The 19,803-nt window shown below is 46.0% G+C and overlaps 1 protein-coding gene and 1 long non-coding RNA gene across 2 annotated transcripts in view; one reads left to right on the forward strand and one right to left on the reverse strand.

Moving 5' to 3' along the window:
• xkr6a (XK, Kell blood group complex subunit-related family, member 6a) overlaps positions 1-19,803 on the forward strand; it is a 457,577-nt gene that overhangs the window by 432,730 nt on the left and 5,044 nt on the right. The gene's annotated exons all lie outside the window — the stretch shown is intronic.
• Positions 14,264-19,803, reverse strand: part of LOC137321792 (uncharacterized) — a 41,637-nt gene continuing 36,097 nt past the window's right edge. The window contains exon 4 of the long non-coding RNA XR_010962903.1: positions 14,264-14,455. This is a non-coding gene — a long non-coding RNA (uncharacterized lncRNA). The remainder of the gene's footprint in view (positions 14,456-19,803) is intronic.

The raw sequence follows: 19,803 nt of genomic DNA on the forward strand, positions 1-19,803 counted from the left end.
TTCTCCTGACCCTGAGGGGCCTAACTTTAATTCCAAGAGCTGACATTTGGATTTTCCTATGTTCTTAACCAAGTTACTGGATGTAAAAGAGTGCATCTGTGGAGTATATCGTTGTAAAAACAAACTTGTTGTTTGGGAGGGGACTAATTCTACCCACAGGAACACACCTGTTGCTTAATGTTTCTGTATATAAATCCAATCTGCTCAGCTAAAGAAAACATAGTGGCGATAGGTAATGTTGCATGTTCTCGGGACACCAAAAATTGCAGGAAATGTAGAAAATGTGCTCTTTTACGGGTTAATGATTTGTTAAGTTCTAATATTTTTGCACAGAATGAGTACTGTATGATATCTGGGTAAGAATGAGATTGAAGGTTACAAGTGGAAGGATACATAGAGATAGCCAAATGCGTCATGGTATACAACAGTTTTTAAGCTGCTTAGATGCAGGAAATATAATGCCAGGGAAAGGAACTAGCCAAAGATGAATATCATAGCTTGTAAGGTTAGAGACAGTTATTTTGGAATTCAGCTTGGTCACCAAAGTAACTTTGCAGAACTTTCCCACATAGTAGATTAAATTTGTTGTGTGGGGCAAATTCAAGTGCTCTGCAGAAGGATGAATGATCTTTTCCCATTCCATGCCTTCTCATGTTCATTCCTATTAGTGCCGGGGAAGGAATTGTCCCCACACAGATCTCTGGTTGTTCATAAGGGCAGGCAGCAACTGGGGCATGGCAGGAAGAGAAACGATTGAGGATTGATCTGTTTCTCCCAGGCAGCCCCTCAGAGGTCTGAAGAATAGCCGGGTAAGGGACTACAACAGCCAACCAGCGCAGCCATAAAGGTGCTGGCAGTAGTTGCAAGGTCATCTCATAACCCAGCAAAAAGAGGGCATACACTGCAAGTGAAACGTGAGGCTCGATTTTCGCACCCCCGAGCGGGTGCGTTCATGGCGGGGGGGGACTCTGAAAATCGGGGATTCCCGGGGCGGGTCCAGAGTCCGGCACCAACCCGGCCACTTCCGGGTTCCCCAATGACGCGCTGACATGGGCGCGCAGCCCCCGCATGTGGGACTCCCGCCGGCAATTAAAGCCAGCGGGATGCCACTTGAAGTAATTAACTAGGTACTTCAGGTTTACAGACCTGATTGACCTGATATTTGAGGAGAGGTGGGATTTTCAAGTCAACTGGGACTGTTTCCCACACTGGGGGAAACACTCCCAGTTGAAATGGACATGTTGCAGCCATCAGCCTGTGGCAGCTGCAAAGGTCTATTTGACAGGTGGTGGGGGAGACCCTCACTCATTGCAGGAGGCCATTCTGTCACTTTGGACAAAGTTTGGCCTCCACCACCCTCCTCCTAACAATAAAATTCACCAACATGCACACTTACCCCGGTGTCCAGACACATGTACCTACCTTGCAGACTCCCTCAAAAGTACATCTTCCGGATGGGGGCCGCCGTAGCTGCAGTCATGACCTCCTCGGAGGACGAACAGCATCACCAGCCTCGCCGGACACGTGGAGCTCCATAACACAGTGCTGTGACACATCCACCTGCACAGCAGGAGGGAGGGCAACGGCAGAGAGAGATGCGTCGCAGAAGGCACTACCCTCGCCCCAGGGTCTACAGACCGAGGCTCAGCTTCCTGGACCTCTCTGAGCAGCAGTGCACACGGAGGCTCAGAGTCACTCGACATGTAGTCGTGGACATCTGCAGCCTCCTTCATGCCAAACTGCTCCTGGCTGGCCCGAGCACCATCTTCTTACCTGTCGCTGTCAAAGTCACCAATGCCCTCAACAACTTCTCCGCATCCTTCCAGCGTGCCACCGGGAAAATCGCCGACGTCTCTCAGTCGTCTGCACAAAAGAGCCCTGCAAATACACCTACACCCACTCTGCAGTGACACAATGGGTGGCATCAGTTGTGGGTCTTCATTGTGATCCTCAGGAAAGGGCATTATTGCACAAACCAGACAAGATTCGCAAAGACGTGGCAGTAGTGGTGACAATATAATATGTAATGTGAGTTGATCAGAAATTAAATATAAGTAAAAACCATGACAAACCCTCAAACACCCTTGTGCATCCCCTTCATGATCACAACACGTTTGCCTTACGCTTCCTACTGCACATATGTGATGCATATCCTGTGGCTGCAGCACAGGTAGTGGCAGGTTGGGTGAGGCTGACCGTGAAAGAGATGCATGAGAGAGTATGAGATAGAGCCATGAGATTGTATGAGGATTGGGTTGAGTGGTAGTGGCGGGATGAGTACTGGCAAGGTGAGTAAGTGCAGGTAAGATGAGGATGAGCTTTGAGTGGGTGTGAGGAGTGACATGATAGAGTTGTGTTGGCAGTGCAGAAGGAGATGTGGGATGGGGGCGGTGATGTGGCAGACGGAGTGTAGGGGAATGAGTAAGTGTACTCACTTCGGCTGACCTACTTAGGTCATTGAAGCGCCTCCTGCACTGTATGCAGGTGCGCGATATGTTGGTAGTGCAGGTGACCTCCTCTGCCACCTCGAGCCAGGCCTTCTTGATGGCAGAGGCAGGCCACTTCCTCCCGCCTGCCGGGGGGGAAGATCTCTGTCCTCCCCCTCCTCCTCACCCCATCCAATAATACCTGGAGTGAGGCATCATTAAACCTGGGAGCAACCTTCCCCCTGGGCTGCTCCATGCTGTAATTTTGCCTATTTTCTGCAGCATCAGTCAGTGGAGGACTGCCCCTTTAAATAGGGCTCCTCCAGCTGACAGCCTATGATGCGCATGCGCAGTCCGCCCGCTGCGCAGCTTTCCAGCGCGAAACCCGGAAGCGAAGGCAAGTACCTTCAATCAAGCTGCAATCGCGTCCGGAGCACCCCGATTTCAATGGGCGCGTTACCCACTGCCAACCCGCCGCCCTTCTTATATCGGGCCCATGGGGTCCCCATTGGGGCGCAGCATCATTCTGCCATACTTGGTCCTTCCACTGAGGTGGCACTTAGAAAAAGCATGAGATTAGGAAATAGACAACACATATCCTATATTATCACCAAGCCCAGGGCAGCACAGTAAAACCATTTTGTGATATTAAGTCCAATTTTCTGAAGTAAGTCTGTTCTTTTTTAATGTGTTTGAGAGGATGTTTGGAGGTCAGTTTGTAATCAGGTTGTATTCAGGTTGTTCTTTCTCTCTGTCTCTTGTGTGTCTCTCTTTCTCTTTTCTGCTCATCTTTGTGTTTATCTTTTTTTTCTGCTTCTCTTACTTTGCTCTTCTGCTTCTTTCTCTGTTTTTTCTTTCCTTTCAGGTGCAAGGAGGTGGGGAATGGAGGTCTGCAGGTCACATTTTCAGTTGCTGGGTAAGGGGAAAATGTATGTCTCAGTAGCAAGTATGGCAGAATGATGCTGCTCCCCAATGGAGACCACATGTTTCACTTGCAGTGTATGCCCTCTTTTTGCTGGGTTGTGAGATGACCTTGTCACTAATGCCAGCACCTTTGTGGCTGCGCTGGTTGGCTGCTGTAGTCCCCTACCTGGCTATTCTTCAGACCTGTGGGGGGCTGCCTGGGAGAAACAGATCAGTCCTCAATCGTTCCTCTTCCCCCAGTTGCTATGAACAACCAGAGATCTGTGTGGGGACAATTCCTTCCTCGGCACTAATAGGAATGAACATAAGGCATGGAATGGGAAAAGATCATTTATCCTTCTACAGAGCACGTTGTCAGAACCCCCTCATGCCCTGTACCTTCCCTAATCATTCACTGCCCTGTCATCTCTCCTCACGGTCATTGCTTCACACTCACCCCCATCACCCGTGCTTCCCTTCTGATACATTACCCTTCCCCATCACCTCCCTTCGGCCCAATTTCTCACTCACTCCCTGAAGAGCCACCATTTCCCTGGCTGCTCAATTCCCATCTCCTGCCATCCTTCTCTTCTTCTCCCATCCCCCAATCATCTTCATACTGTCAGCTGTGTCTCCTTCTCCCCTTATTCCCATCCCCCTCCTTCACCAGCCTAATCACACAAACCCCAATCATTATCTCTTTCCCCCATCAGCCTGAGTGGGGTGCTGCAGATAGGCCAACCGTGGGCCCAAGGTCCGAGTGGTGAGGGAACTGTGGCTCAAGAACTAGCAGGTCCCCCCCCAAATAAATGTAATTAAATAAAGAGATCCCCAAATAAAATAATTAAATAGCAAATTCCAAATTAGGAGAGTTGACTGTGGACAGAGTTGGAAGCAGAGTTTGGAGGTGCAGCAGCATCACATTCTGTCTGGAAGACTGAAAGGTATATGTGGTGTGATACCTAAGCATGACATAGGAAGTACATTTGGCAAGCAGGAAGTGAATGGTAGACACAAGACTTTTAGACCCTGAAATTCCGACTGTTTGGTCGGGCATAAACCCAGCAGATCTAACTGATGGTGGTATTTGGGACTTACAGAGGATACAATGCTTCTGCACCATCTTTAACTTCTGTCCTAAATTCCACTGGAAATGAGGGAGGGTGCAGGATAATTCCCCTAACTAAGTTGCAGCCATGCAAATGATGGATTTAGACCAGGATAACATCATTAGGCAGAAATTCGGGAGCACCCATTTTTGCTTGGCGGGGGAAGACAGCGAGCTTCGGGAAGGGAGGGATTTGGGGGGATCGCAATCGGTGGTTGGAGGGGAGGGAGATCAGGAGTCGGGGGAACAGGGACTGGAGGTTGAGGCTGGGGGAGAGGGACATTGGAGGCCATAGCCAGGTCCTTGAGGCCGGGGATATCGGTGTCGGCTGCGGCAACATTCGGGATGGTGACTGTGGTAAGTAACTTAACTTTTTTTTATGTAGGTGATGAAGTAGGCATTAGGCCCCTTATTTGTCTATGCAAACAGCCTAACGCCTGCTTCAGGTGTGGGTAAAGGACGCCTCATGTTTGTCCTTACCCAATATGGTGCGCGCTTCTTGCCCGCCATTTTGGAGCCTTAGGAGGTGCTACAGGGCATAAATTAACCCCCTAAATTCCATCATTTCCACTCTCGGAGCTGCCAATCTAACTATGTCACTACAAAATAGGGATAACAGACTAGCAGCTGAGGAAGGCTGATGCAGGGATCTTATAGGTGTATTGATGTGTTTCATTGTTGCTGATAAATACTGCTAGAAACAAGCTTGGAGCTGTTTTCTCTCTGCCACGATTGAGAGTTCGAGATGCAGAGTTTTTTGCTTATAGATTTATTAGAGGAAATGATACTCACAGACACCACACATGATGATGCAAAGGCTCCAGGAGACCACACTTTACAGTTGCTGAGCGCAGCAGCAGGGCGATTACCTGTAGGTCTGCCCTAACTTACAAGGCAATGGCCTCGTTTTTATCCTACAGCTGAAAGGTCATTGCATCATGTCCTCCATTCCGTGACTCTTGGTTTATACGAATTTATATCAGCTCAGCATTGACTCACTTGTTGACTTCTATGGTATCAGTGGGTGAAAGTTTCATTGCCTTACTCGTCTACACTTATGGTAGCCTTAAGACAGTAATACAGATAGGCTTATCTACAAGGATGCTGAAGCTACACAAAGAACAGGTAACTATTTTTAAAAAAACAGGCATAGAGGGCATTGAGGATCCAGGGTGGTTTTGGACATGTTCCAAAATGCTGTTGCCAGCAGATTCTGTTTATTACAAAGTGGATTCCTAAAACATAAAACAGATTCGTTAAAAGAACCTTTCCTGTTAGCATTCCTAACAATTGTGCTGTTACATAGAGGCTCATAACTTTATTTTGGATTTATTTTTTGTCAAAATGTTTTTTTTTTTGGAGGCTCCTAGCTTCATTTCGAAAGCTCCCTCAAGGCTAGTTCTTGTTTGGGGAATTTCCCCAAAATGAAGGGAATTGCTGCAAAATATTGTTTCCCTTAGAAATTCCCATCTTTATCATTTATTTGTTGTGATGTGGAGATGCCGGTGATGGACTGGGGTTGACAAATGTAAAGAATCTTACAACACCAGGTTATAGTCCAACAATTTTATTTGAAAATCACAAGCTTTCGGAGGCTTTCTCCTTCGTCAGGTGAATGTGGGAATTCTTGAACGTTTCGCATTTATATTCAGAGAACAATACCTGGTGATTACAGATAATCTTTCCAACTGCACGTTGTCAAGGCAATCAAAGTGTTCAGACAGAGAGGTGTTACCTACAGGACCACCGAATATACAAACGGCCAGAACACACGACAGAGAGAGAGAGAGGGAGAAACATCTGAAAGGAAGAGAAAGACAGAGAATGACCCGTTGTATTAAAAACAGATAACCTTTATTCGCTGGTGGGGTTACGTGTAGTGTGACATGAACCCAAGATCACGGTTGAGGCCGTCCTCATGGGTGCGGAACTTGGCTATCAATTTCTGCTCGACGATTTTGCGTTGTCGTATGTCTCGAAGGCCGCCTTGGAGAACGCTTACCCGAAGATCGGTGGCTGAATGTCCTTGACTGCTGAAGTGTTCCCCGACTGGGAGGGAACCCTCCTGTCTGGCGATTGTTGCGCGGTGTCCGTTCATCCGTTGTCGTGCAACAATCTTCAGCCGCCGATCTTCGGGTAAGCGTTCTCCAAGGCGGCCTTCAAGACACACGACAACGCAAAATCGTCGAGCAGAAATTGATAGCCAAGTTCCGCACCCATGAGGATGGCCTCAACCGTGATCTTGGGTTCATGTCACGCTACACGTAACCCCACCAGCGAATAAAAGTTATCTGTTTTTAATACAACGGGTCATTCTCTGTCTTTCTCTTCCTTTCGGATGTTTTAGTCTGTGGAATTTGCTGCCCCAGGAAGCTGTGGAAGCTACATCATTAAATAAATTTAAAACAGAAATCGACAGTTTCCTAGAAGTAAAGGGAATTAGGGGTTACGGGGAGCGGGCAGGAAATTGGACATGAATTTAGATTTGAGATTAGGATCAGATCAGCCATGATCTTATTGAATGGCGGAGCAGGCTCGAGGGGCCGATTGGCCTACTCCTGCTCCTATTTCTTATGTTCTTATGTTTCTCCCTCTCTCTCTCTGTCTTGTGTTCTGGCTGTTTGTATATTCGGTGGTCATGTAGGTAACACCTCTCTGTCTGAACACTTTGATTGCCTTGACAACGTGCAGTTGGAAAGATTATCTGTAATCACCAGGTATTGTTCTCTGAATATAAATGCGAAACGTTCAAGGATTCCCACATTCACCTGACGAAGGAGGAAGCCTCCGAAAGCTTGTGATTTTCAAATAAAATTGTTGGACTATAACCTGGTGTTGTAAGATTCTTTACATTTATTTGTTGAAGCAGGACCATGAGGAGGACCAAAATGCAACCCTGGAAGCCAGGATTACGAGATATTTTTGATTATTTTTCAATGTACAGTGCTAGATCTAAGCTGCACAATAAGTTATTACCACCTCAATTTATCAAATCCTAAACATAAGTAAAATGAAAATGTGTTCCCTCTTGTTTTGCTGATAGTGTACTATTGTGCTTCTCAATTCTGAAGTAATAAGAAAAAAGTTAATGTAGCTCTTTGTTACGACTGTATGTCACTAGCAGCATATAGAGACAAAAAGTAAGTTTTTAAAAATTCATTCATGGGATGTGGGCGTCGCTGGCGAGGCCAGCATTTATTGCCCTTGAGAAGGTGGTGGTGAGCCGCTGCCTTGAACCGCTGCAGTCCGTGTGGTGAAGGTTCTCCCACAGTGCTGTTAGGAAGGGAGGTCCAGGATTTTGACCCAGCGACGATGAAGGATCGGCAATATATTTCCAAGTCGGAATGGCGTGTGACTTGGAGGGGAACATGCAGGTGCCTGCTGCTCTTATCCTTCTAGGTGGTAGAGGTCACGGGTTTGGGAGGTGCTGTTGAAGAAGCCTTGGCGAGTTGCTGCAGTGCATCCTGTGGATGGTACACACTGCAGCCACTGTGCGTCGGTGGTGAAGGGAGTGAATGTTTAGGGTGGTGGATGGGGTGCCAATCAAGCGGGCTGCTTTGTCCTGGATGGTGTCGAGCTTCTTGAGTGTTGTTGGAGCTAAACTCATCCAGGCAAGTAAAGAGTATTCCATCACACTCCTGACTTGTGCCTTGTAGATGGTGGAAAGGATTTGCGGAGTCAGTAGGTGAGTCACTCACCACAGAATACCCAGCCTCTGACCTGCTCTTGTAGCCACAGTATTTATATGGCTGGTCCAGTTAAGTTTCTGGTCAATGGTGACCCCCAGGATGTTGATGGTGGGGGATTTGGCAATTGTAATGCCGTTGAAAGTCGAGGGGAGGTGGTTAAACGCTCTCTTTTTGGAGATGGTCAGTGCCTGACACTTGTCTGGTGCGAATGTTACTTGCCACTTATCAGCCCAAGCCTGGATGTTCAGATCTTGCTGCATGCGGGCACGGACTGCTTCATTATCTGAGGGGTTGCGAATGGAACTGAACACTCTGCAGTCATCAGCGAACATCCCCATTTCTGACCTTATGATGGAGGGAAGGTCATTGATGAAGCTGCTGAAGATGGTTGGACCTAGGACACTGCCCTGAGGAACTCCTGCAGCAATGTCCTGGGGCTGAGATGATTGGCCTCCAACAACCACTACCATCTTCCTTTGTGCCAGGTATGACTCCAGCCACTGGAGAGTTTTCCCCCTGATTCCCATTGACTTCAAGTATTACATGAACTGTCCTATGGGATGAAAAGAAACTCACAGATTAACTGGTGATTGAATGAAGCAATAGTTAAATGTCATCTGGTTTTATTCTAAAATTATTTCTAGATTTACTCCCTTTGCCCTGTGATTTTATACTCAAAATCAATCAACATTCTTTAACTGAAACAAAAGCAAAATACTGCGGATTCTTTAACTGTATGAGTATTATAGGAACATTTCCATATATAATATGAAATAATCAGATTATTGGTCTAATTTGTTCTAGAATATTGTGAATTACTGTTAGATCTTTGATTGTGAATCTAGAGGGGTGATTTTAACTCCCTCCGCCCAGCGGAAATCTAGCGATATGGGAGTTAAAATCAAAGCAGTCCACTTGCTGCTCCTTTTCTGCCCCACAGCTGTCTTTAAGCCGGATGACTGAAGCAACTGCCTGCCTCAAACAGGAGCCTCATTAAGTTATACTAATCAGGGTCCTATGATATGGATAGGACCCTGAAGTCAATTTTATGGCCTCCGCTTCTGGTCCGACTACCAGAAGCTGCCGAACTAGAAGCGGAGGCCCTCCAAAGTAAGTAAAAAACTTATTTTTGTGTGGCCAGGAGGAGCAGTTGTGCACTTCCCAACCCCACAAAAATAGTTTGGGTGGGTGCCGCCCCAGGGCTGCGTTCCCGAAACCAGCCCAAACCCCACCCTCAATGACTTACCTTGCTGCCAGCCAGGTGAGCTGCTTCTGGATGCCCATTTGAGGTAGGTAGGTCACCGACTCCATTTAAACAATTTGGGGCTGAAATTAGCAATTCTACTCCACCGCTGTTGCTATGGCATTTTGTGGAGTTGCTCCCCACCAGCAACCTAAGCATCTGACCCAGTTCTACTTCCTGAGTTCAGGACATTTGCATAGTAGCAGTGGTTACCTGTACCAATACCACCACGTCTTGGGTGCCTGATGGGGTGGGATGGTGGCAGAAAAATACGGGTGCTTGACAGCTTCCTGTGGGCACAGCCAGTAGGTGTGGCTGTAAACAGCTGAAAAGATTTAAAATTGGCCCACTTTATAAGAGAGCTAACTTCACTGTGGCCAAAATTTAGTACATCAGGTTGCAAGGGAATGCAACTACTGCTGACGTAACTCAGGAGTGACACAACTGAATGAGGAAATTCATGTATAGCAATGTTTCAGCATAAACCCAGTGTAAATCAGTTATTCAAAAATTTCCTTGGAAAAAAACGGCGCAATTCTGCTCTTGTACCGTATTTAGGCCGAAACGTCCCAGGAAATTCTGAGGGATTCTGTTTCGCCAATTGCTCTTTTTTACCTTTTACAAAAATGTCAAAATCAGCCAATACTACAACAGTATGCTTTATATCTACTCCTGTCAAGAATGTACTTTTGATAACTGCTCACAAGTTGTACAAAATCAGTTGAACATTTAATGTAGGAGCAATGTGTCACATTTTCCTTGACTTTCAAGGTCCAGTTTTAAATCCTTGCAAAACTTGTTACACAAAATCTCCTCTGAGATGTCAATGAAACTTCCTTATTACATCTGCACCGTCATAGGTCCATTATTTCCTATTGCTGCAGATGCCTGAAGTTTTGCACTGCTTATTTACAACTTCTTCCAGCCACAATTTCACTTCCAGCAAACAAAGATGTTATCTGTGGTTCGATAGAAGGTCTTTAAAAATGGATGCCCTAGGAGTAAGTGAGAGGAAAATGGGAGACAGTTGTGAGGAGGTAGGGTCTAGTACACTAAGACAGGAGCTCAATGAAATTCATGGCACATCACCAGCAGGTCTGCTCAGAGCCAGAAGCATAGGCAGAGAATAGAGCAGGAAAAGAGAAACACACAAGTAGGTGAAGAAAATGCCATAGTATTGGAAATTGTAAACAATTTTACAACACCAAGTTATAGTCCAGCAATTTTATTTTAAATTCACAAGCTTTCGGAGATTTTCTCCTTCCTCAGGCAAATGTTTCAAGATCTCCTTGAAGCCTACGCATTTATACATATTGAACAATAATACATGGTGTTTACAGACTGCCCCTGCAACTGCCCGTTGCCAAGGCAATCACCGTGTTCAGACAGAGAGGTGTTATCTGCAGAACCTCCGAATACACATTCAACAAAAAAACAAACAGGGAAAAAAAACAGAGAAAAAAAAACACAGAGAGAGGCAGAAACATCCGGAAGGCAGAGAGAGCCAGCAAATGACCCATTATATTAAAAACAGATAACATTTGTTCGCTGGTGGGGTAACGTGTAGCGTGACATGAACCCAAGATCCCGGTTGAGGCCGTCCTCATGGGTGCGGAACTTGGCTATCAATTTCTGCTCGACGATTTTGCGTTGTCGTGTGTCTCGAAGGCCGCCTTGGAGTACGCTTACCCGAAGGTCGGTGGATGAATGTCCATGACTGCTGAAGTGTTCCCCGACTGGGAGGGAACCCTCCTGTTTGGCGATTGTTGCGCGGTGTCCGTTCATCCGTTGTCGCAGCGTCTGCATGGTCTCGCCAATGTACCATGCTCTGGGGCATCCTTTCCTGCAACGTATGAGGTAGACAACGTTGGCTGAGTCACAGGAGTATGAACCATGCACCTGGTGGGTGGTGTCATCTCGTGTGATGGTGGTATCTGTGTCGATGATCTGGCATGTCTTGCAGAGGTTACCGTGGCAGGGTTGTGTGGCGTCGTGGACGCTGTTCTCTTGAAAGCTAGGTAGTTTGCTGCGAACGATGGTCTGTTTGAGGTTGGGTGGCTGTTTAAAGGCGAGTAGTGGAGGTGTGGGGATGGCCATAGCGAGGTGTTTGTCCTCATTGATGACATGTTGAAGGCTGCGGAGAACATGGCGTAGTTTCTCCGCTCCGGGGAAGTACTGGACGACAAAGGGTACTCTGTTGGTTGCGTCCCGTGTTAGTCTCCTGAGGAGGTCTATGCGATTTTTTGCTGTGGCCCGTCGGAACTGTCGATCGATGAGTCGAGCGTCATATCCCGTTCTTACTAGGGCGTCTTTCAGCGTCTGTAGGTGTCCATCGCGTTCCTCCTCGTCTGAGCAGACCCTGTGTATTCGCAGGGCCTGTCCATAGGGGATGGCCTCTTTGACGTGGTTAGGGTGGAAGCTGGAAAAGTGGAGCATCGTGAGGTTGTCCGTGGGCTTGCGGTAGAGTGAGGTGCTGAGGTGCCCGTCTTTGATGGAGATTCGTGTGTCCAAGAAAGAAACTGATTCTGAGGAGTAGTCCATGGTGAACTTGATGGTGGGATGGAACTTGTTGATGTTATCGTGTAGTCTCTTTAGTGATTCCTTGCCGTGGGTCCATAGAAAGAAAATGTCGTCGATGTATCTGGTGTATAGTGTTGGTTGGAGGTCTTGTGCAGTGAAGAAGTCCTGCTCGAACTTGTGCATGAAAATGTTGGCGTATTGGGGTGCGAATTTGGTCCCCATGGCTGTTCCGTGTGTTTGGGTAAAGAACTGGTTATTGAAGGTGAAGACATTGTGATCCAGGATGAAGCGGATGAGTTGTAGGATGGCTTCCGGAGATTGGCTGTTGTTGGTGTTGAGTATTGATGCTGTCGCAGCGATGCCGTCATTGTGGGGGATACTGGTGTAGAGTGCCGAGACGTCCATCGTGGTGAGAAGTGTTCCTGGTTCAACTGGTCCGTGGGTACTGAGTTTTTGTAGGAAGTCTGTAGTGTCACGACAGAAGCTGGGGGTTCCCTGTACGATGGGTTTCAGGATGCCCTCGATGTATCCAGAGAGGTTCTCACACAGGGTTCCGTTGCCTGATACGATGGGACGTCCGGGTGTGTTGGCTTTGTGTATCTTTGGGAGGCAGTAGAAGTCTCCCACGCGGGGATTACGTGGGATGAGAATGCGTAGGATGCTTTGAAGGTCTGGATCGAAGGTCTTGATCAGTTTGTTGAGCTGGTGGGTGTGTTCTTTGGTCGGATCTGCGGGTAACCGTCTGTAGTGTTCCTGGTTGTCCAGTTGTCGGTATGCTTCTTTGCAATAGTCTGTTCTGTTCTGTATGACTATGGCTCCTCCTTTGTCCGCTGGTTTGATGACGATGTTGCGGTTGGTCTTGAGAGCGTTGATGGCGTTGCGTTGTGCTCGGGTGACATTCTGGACTGTCTTCTGAGTGCGGCTGATGAATCTGGCATTGACGCATTTCCTGACAGCTTGAGCATACATGTCCAGCTGAGGGCAGCGACCCTCCGGAGGAGTCCAGTTTGACTCTTTCCTCTTCGGTTGCTGTACCGCGGATCCCTCTGTCTGCTGTTCCGGATCGTCGATTGTCTCATTGGGTTCGCTGCTGAAATCTTGGGGTTTGTGGTAGAATTCCCGGAGCCTCATTCTCCTGATGAATTCCTCTGTGTCCGCCGCGAGACTAGTGGGGTCCATTTTGGTAGTGGGGCAGAAATTGAGCCCTCGGCTGAGAACTTCGATTTCGTCTGGTTGAAGGGTGTGGTCGGATAAATTGACAATAGACTTCCCTGTGGTTGCAACCGTGGTACCAGGGGAAGCTTGGTCGTTGCTGGTGGTGATGCCGAGTTTCTCAAGCTTCCTGCTCTTGGTTTTCATGTAGGCAGCGTAGTTCCGTTGCCTCGTCTGTTTGGCGGTATAACGTAGCTGGTCTGCTGTGTCCTGAGTACAGGTTGAGAGTATGGACTCTATCTTGGTTTCGAGGTTGTGGCGTCTGCTGTAGAGTTGGTGTATGAGATGGTTGCGGAGTGTGCGAGAGGTACGGCGGCAGAGTCTCTCAGCGTAATCCGAGTTGTATGTGGACTTGAGTGGGTTCGTGATCTGGAGTCCTTTCGGGATCTTGTCTGCTTTCTTGCAGCTCTGTAAAAACTTGATGTCTGTGTCTAAATGCGCGATCTTCTTGGATATCCTTTCCACTGTGAGCCGGCAGTTTGTGGTGTCGATGGTAGTCATGATGTGGAGATCCACATCATAGTATTGGAAGAGGAAGAAGAGGATCCTGAAACTGATAAAGGCTAAAAAAAAGACTTAACAAGAGGAAAATGAAAGAGCCGAGACATCTAATGGAAAGAAAAGATTATATCAAACTCAAAAAGAAGAAGGGAAGCTTTTGGAAACAGTGAAAAGATTGAAGAAATTCAAGCAGTGGTCCAGTTCTAGTAAAAAGAAATACTGAACATTACTGTCAGACAGGACAGTTAAGTTCAGATCTTGAACAGGAGAAAGAAGAATTTATGGAAAAAACTATACAATAAAGTAACAATGACAGCAGAGCTAAGGGAATCTGAAAGGAACTTAGAGAAACAGGAAGAAGAGCAGAAATAATTAAATCTAAAGTTTCAAAAATGAAAAGGGGAAATTAACATTTTTGAGAGAGAAAATCCAAAAGCTAGTAAAACAACAAGAATAAACAAAGAAACCTGAATTAATATCAAAGAGCTAAAAAAGTAAAGTACCTGTACCACAGAAAATTACAAGGCGCTTGAATTGTTTTATTGAAATTGATTTAAAACAGTTTCATTACAAGTTACTGAAAATATCCCTTTAAAGAATTGCTCTTCAATAAAACATTCAGTAAGAGAATTTTGACAGTTTCTTGAAATTATTTATGTGCTTGGTGTTAAGGGAGGATACTTGTTGCTATATGGGAGTTTTTTTACTCAGTTTCCCTCGGATCTGATATAATTTTCTAACTCTCTGCATCCACAGCAAATACCAGGGTCAAATTTGCAAAAGCTCTATTTTTGTCACAGTTGCTTCCGGCTGCATGCTGTTCTTGTGTCATTCAATATATCAAGATAAAAACCTAAGAAACAAAATCAATTAATATTATGTTGATTAACCCTTATTGCACATTACATAAATTACCTCATCTAGGTGTGAATTGGCTACTGACACCATGGACACGATAACCTGCCTAATGATAGCAATGTCAGTTTGATGCTAGAAAATCGCAAATCGTTTTCAGAGACTAAGAGGTCAATTTTTCAAAGTGCCTGGCACCTCTAAAATACATGATGGGAACCATGAGATACTGAATTAAAGGTAAAGATAGTGTTATAATTTTACTTTTTTATGAAAAAGAGTGCTGAATAAATTAGAGAAATTACATGAAAGTAAAAATAACGATAAGAGAACAAATAGTTCAATTCATTAACTTTGAATCCAGCTGGAAAGCTTTACAAAAATGTACATAGATGTGAACACAGGTAATAAATTGAACATTAGCTCACCAGTGAAACAATGCTCGCATAATGATTATCTATTATAGTGTTGTAAAACCCCTGGAATAATCACTCTGAATGTTCATTATGAATTTAATGTTTTCTCTATGTGCATCTTTTGCACTGGTGGTGTGACCGTTATTTTTAGTTTATTCTTAATTTACTTATTATGAAAATTTAAATGATATTCTGCAGAATATGCTGAGAAATATGATCAAATGGCATGATAGCAACTCTTTTAGTACTCTAATTTATCTATGAAAAAACAGTTAATTGTCAAGGCAAACCCTTCTTCCTTCCCAAATTCATTCAGACCGTGTCATTCAATACTACCTAATTCAAATGCAGAGGGTCATCACTTTACCCTAAATCAAATATTCCATTATAAATCAATGCAGGATTTTATTCCATGAGATATTATCAGTATCCCTTTTAAAATCAGTTTAAAACAATTACAATTAAATTTAAATTCTTTCTTAGTTGATTTGATTATTTTATTTGTTTAAGCAATGCATGCTGGTGACATTATCAGAGGAACTGGCTTTGAAGAGTTACTTTGGCAGAGAATGTGAGAGACCTGAATTAACATCAATAGAAATACATAATTCTCTCTAATTGTTCATTTTTTAAAAAAGGTTCCATTGCAAAATGACTTCTTTAATAATGAAAATCTGAAGTCAAAATTACCTTAATAGACTGATTAAATGGCACTTCTGATGCAGAAGAGATCTCACATTTACAACAATAGAAATCTTTATCACGGCAGTGGGATGTCCCGACTTAACTGAAAGCCCTTAATGCGACTTCTGAGTTTGGCGGCCCCACACTGCGTAGCGGGCGTACTGCGCACCCGAATGACATGCTGTCAGCTGGAGTATTTAAAGGGCCACTGTATGAATGGCTTTTGTGGGAGACAGAAGTAATCTATTAAAATGGAGCAACAAAGGACCAAGCTGGCGCCATGGTTCACTGACTTCTCACTTGAGGTGCTGCTGGCCGGTGTGAGGAGGAGGAGGGACACACCCTACCCTGCGGACAGGAGGAAGCGCCCTGCCTCTGCCACCAAGAAGGCCTGGCTCGAGGTGGCAGAGGAGGTGACCAGCAGCGGCACCATCTCCCGCAGTTGGGTCCAGTGTAGGAAGCACTTCAATGACCTGACCAGGTCAGCAAAAGTGAGTACAGTTACTGAGTCTCCTGCTTTCCATGGTGCACATCACCACTCCCATCTCCACACTCTGTCCTGTGAAGCCTACTCTATCACATCACTCCTCACATGCACTTAAGGCTCATCGTCAATTTACCTTCACTTTCAGTGCACTTCCTCACCTCCCCATTTGTACTTTCACTCACACATCTGTACTTTCCCCCCTTGTAGGAGAAGAGAGCTCAGAATGCATGGGAGAGGGCGAGGATTGAAGGGGGGCCATCACAAATAGTGATCCTCACAGAGGCGGAGGAGGTGGCCCTGGAAATTAGCCGGACGGTCGAGTGACTATCCCTCGGGGATGCCGAGACTGGCACCCTGCAAACGTCTGGTGACAGAAGTTTAACATTCATCACACACAATATGAATTGATGTTATTAATGACTGACATGTTGCACACCTCAGTCTGCTCATCGCAACTTCTGCAGTGATTCTTAATTTTACCTTATGTTCTCTTCCAGGCCCTTCAAGGACAGAAGTAGTGGAAGAGGGCAACTCCTCAGAGGAGCTCCCTGCCTCTGAAGGCGCACTGTCACATCTTAGTGAGCCATGCACCAGTGCAGATACTCACACCTCAGTGGGTCCTATTAGTCAGTTAGTTGGGTTGTCACCTGGCGAGTCACCACACACAAGTGAGCACCAGCAGACAATGGTGGCAGGGGCAGCTGTGGAGAGTCCGTGTCAGGGGGCGCACTCCTTTCCAGGCTCTGATCAGCTAAACGCAGATGCTGAACCCCAGAAGCCATCCTTGAAAAGGAGAATGATCGAGGGAAAGCAGCACCTTTGCGAGGTACTGGAAAAAGTGCCACGTACACTCTCCAAAATAGCGGTGAGGATGGAGGAGTGCACTCCAGCATTAGTGGAATTGGGACACAGGTAAGTGTGGGAATCTCTGTGATGGAGACAATGGCAACCTCCATTGAGCTTCAAGCATGGCTCACAAATGAGTCCATTCAGGCTCTGACAACGGCCGTGTGGACTCAGGGTGAGCTACATTCTGCTGCCTTAAACATGCAGACAGATACATTAGCACCGGCCTTACAAGTCATCACACATGTCCTCCAAGTTGTTGTCCAGCAGATTGGTAGGAGTGATGTGGGCCTGGCCCAGGAGAGGGATGATGGTGAAAGGGGACATGGAAATGGGGACTCCACTCAAAGAACTCTCACGTCTCACCCGTTATTCCCCATCTCAACCAGTACCCGCAATGCTGCCTCCTCTCCAGATGGCCGAGTCTGCCCCTGAACAGGTGCAGGTGGAGCAGTCTTTGGCGGGACCCCTCATGGGCTCCAAAAGCATCTAAGCAGTCAGGGCATGAACATGAGCAACCTGCCACTATGTCTGCTGCAGCTACAGGGGATGCACCACTTATAAGTAGTAGGAAGAGAAAGGCTAAGGTTTTGTAATCACGAAGGGTATGCACAAGGGTGTCTGACAGAACATCATGTTTTTCATTTATATTTGGTTTTTGTTAAATGCACATTAAATCTTATCATTCTCGCCATCACTGCCACGTCTGGCCCATTCTTGGGTCCCTTTGTTGAAAGCACCCTTTCATGTGCTTCATCATGAACAGCGAGCCTTGATGCCACTGCAAGTAGCGGAACTGCATGCCACGTCTGCCGTGGATGCTGATGTGCCTCCTCCTCAGATATACTGCTGAATACAATCATTGCGACCCCCCCATCCTGATGTTGTCAGTTTGGGGGGGGGGTCCAAAAAGTACTTAAATATGTGTGAACACAAGAATTCTGAGTGTGAACAAAGAAATCTGAGTCTAAACACAAAGAACTCCCAGCCAAAGGTTTGTCTAAGAAAACTGCTTCCCCTGCTGCAAATGCTCACCTTTTATCACATAAGAACATAAGAAATTGGAGCAGGAGTAGGCCAATCGGCCCCTCGAGCCTGCTCCGCCATTCAATAAGATCATGGCTGATCTGATCCCAACCACAAATCTAAAGAACACAAGAAGTCGGAGCAGGACCCGGCCACATAGCCCCTGGGCCCTCTCCGCCACCCACAGGGCATTGACCGATCCGAACTCAGCTTCATGTCCAATTTCCTGCCCGCTCCCCATAACCCCATCACCATCTGTCAAACAGTGATTTAAATGTCCAAATAGCTGCTGGCTGCAACTTGCCTCCGTTTTCACAGCGTGTTTCAGAGGCCACGGGAATTGAGGCAGAGTTAAAATCTTCTCTCTGCCTCCATACACAAAAAATTAACCACTTCAACAAGTTCAAGTATCCTAATTGATGGTTTAAATATCGTCCCCCCGGGCTTTAATTGCCGGCGGGACTTCCAGTGTCCTGAAGCGCGCACCCGCATACATCTGAGTTGAACGCGGAAGTCGGCAGGTTGGAGCCAGAATTCGTTCCTGCTCCTGAAATCCACGATTTTCATTGCCCCCCTGCCCTCAACCCACTCGGACTTGGGGGCTAAAATTGTGCCCCTTATTTGCCCCAGTTTTCTTCCTTTGTCTTCCTTTATTAAATCTACTTCCACACATGTTCTTGTAGCTGAGCTGGAAGTACCATCCATGATTTGGATTTCTTAATGACCAAATGCAAATTCCATATTATAATTGACTGTGCTTATTGTGGGTGTGAGAATGGATAGAGTCAGGTTTTCCTGTTTGTGAGGTAGAACTCGCTATTGTTTGCAAATAACTTTACCCAGCAGGCTGAACGAGAACTGATCAAAATCATCATATGTAAAGGGATAGTGAGATACGAAAAAAGACCACGGTCCTCCATTATGATTTATTATCATTTATATCACCATTTGTACTCCCATAAATAAACTATATTATTTTAAAGCACAACAAAAATTTGCAACACCCTGCCAAACTGTATCATAAAAATTTGCACTACAGCAAATATCACATCTGGCGCATCATGGACATTTACAGTGGCCAATATGGTAGCTCCAAAAATAGTTTTCAGAAAAGGTTTCTCTTGGCTGTTTCAAGAAATGAGATTGCCTGCAAGTTCCTCAAAAGGACATTGTCCCATGAATGTTGACCAAGGTAAAGTCAATCATTAGCTACCATTGAGAACAGTGCCTCCACAAAAATGCAGAAATAGTAGATGCATAGACGTGCACTAGGTTGTAATTGAGGGCAAGTAGCTTCATTGAAAGGTGAGATTGTAAACCAAATCTATTAATTAAGCTGCTTTTACATCATACATTCTTTAAGATTATTTCATGTATTAGTGGGTTTTGTAGTTGGCACAGAGTGGGATGCAAAATAGTAATGTTAATACATTTTTGAATATGCTTACCAGCAGCAATGATAGACATGCCATTTCACACTGCTGTCCCCAAACCCACTGTTCCACCTCAGTTAGTACTCCCAAATAGTTAGAGAAATGAGGCTGGGGTATTTTAACTCCTGGGCCTCATCTCGCCAGTTGACTTCACACCCATTCCGGAAATTTGCACAGCCAGAGGTTGCCCACCAAGATCTAATACGTGGCATGATTGGCCGCCAGGGCCATCTCGCAGGGGGCTCACGACTGAGAAGACATGAATCTGCAGCAGGAGACGGCTAAACTTTCCATGTAGGACCCAGAGCAGCACTCCTACCCCTCCTGCCTCCACAAGGAAAATAAAACAAAATGTTAAGAAAACTTACCTTTTTGTGACTCTTCTTGCCCCGATCAGCTTCCCCCGCTGCGTTGACCTCGCGGGAAACTCGCTGCTCAGGTCGTCAAGTTAAAATTA

Source organism: Heptranchias perlo, chromosome 5 (assembly GCF_035084215.1).
Source record: "Heptranchias perlo isolate sHepPer1 chromosome 5, sHepPer1.hap1, whole genome shotgun sequence".
NCBI classification, from domain to species: domain Eukaryota; kingdom Metazoa; phylum Chordata; class Chondrichthyes; order Hexanchiformes; family Hexanchidae; genus Heptranchias; species Heptranchias perlo.